This window comes from Sinocyclocheilus rhinocerous, unplaced genomic scaffold (genome assembly GCF_001515625.1).
Source record: "Sinocyclocheilus rhinocerous isolate Xijiao unplaced genomic scaffold, SAMN03320098_v1.1 scaffold1719, whole genome shotgun sequence".
NCBI classification, from domain to species: Eukaryota; Metazoa; Chordata; class Actinopteri; order Cypriniformes; family Cyprinidae; genus Sinocyclocheilus; species Sinocyclocheilus rhinocerous.
Window position 1 is genome coordinate 66715 of NW_015664048.1, and position 1150 is coordinate 67864.

The 1150-nt window shown below is 36.0% G+C and overlaps 1 protein-coding gene across 1 annotated transcript in view; it reads left to right on the plus strand.

Annotated features, from left to right (window-relative positions):
* LOC107729587 (eukaryotic translation initiation factor 4 gamma 1-like) overlaps positions 1 to 1150 on the plus strand; it is a 49221-nt gene that overhangs the window by 41546 nt on the left and 6525 nt on the right. The gene's annotated exons all lie outside the window — the stretch shown is intronic.

Sequence of the window (1150 nt, forward strand, 5' to 3'; positions counted from 1 at the left end):
GGAGCGGCTGATTGTGTTGCTGTAATGAGGATTGGATTGTTTTTTTTGGGGGGGTTTTTTTGTCGTTTTCTTTGATTTGGGATTTCGTTTAGTTCTAGTGGAGTGTTCCGAGCTCTTTTTTTCTACGTTTTTTATGACAGATAACGAATTAAAAATGCAAATCGGCCCTTTCGGAGCTGTGGTTTTCAGTGTTTGTTTGCGGCTCTGGGCGACGAACTTGCTAGAGATGTTCAACTTTGACCTTTTTGCTGCTGCTGAGACGCTTCTGCCGACATACGGTTCACATCACACTTCACGAAGAAAATTAACGTTTGAGAAATAAGCAGACTTGAGGGGGACGAGGAGCGCTTGTGGACGTGCTCTTTCGCACCTGTTGTGGACTTTACGAAACAAATCATTATTACGACTTGAAAAATATATATATAGAAATAAGTGTTTAAAAAAAAAAAATACAAAAAAGCTGGAGAATGAGAGAGTACGAATACTACATGCCTTTCAGCTCCCTGGAGAGCGACCTGTAAATACATGTTTTGTTTTGTTTTCCAATAATAAAAATGCTAACTTTAATGCCATGTATTAATTTTTTGGCTTTTGTTTTGTCTGTATTTAATTTTTTTTCTTTTTGTGGTTTAACCACCCGGCTTGTATAATTATCATCCTCTAGTTAATGATTATAGTTTAATGAGATTATGTAAATATTTCTCTTTTTTTGCTTTAAGTATTTAATTAAGAGAAATTAATGCCTCTTTTCACATTTGAAACTGGAAGAGATAATAAAGAGCATTGCAATGAAAAAATGACAAAAACGTGTTGTTACTTTTCGGTTTTGGCGCTGAGATTTCGTTCCTTATTTCAGCGCAAATTTATCGACAAGATTTATCATGAGCTGAATATGTTTGGAAAAACTCTACAGACTGTGTTCCATTATAGTCGAGAATTTACTGGATTAATTTCGTCAGTTATTATTTCATCCACCTTATTTTTAACGTACAGAGCGGCGCCGCCGTTTGTAAATTGAATTGTTTTCTTGCTTTAAGAAATCGGTATGTTAAGCTCAGTTTCTGTCTGTAAGTGACAGATTTGCAACATTCAGATGAGAATTTAGGTGTGTGTGTGTGTGTGTGTGTGAGAGAGTGTGTGAGAGTGAGTG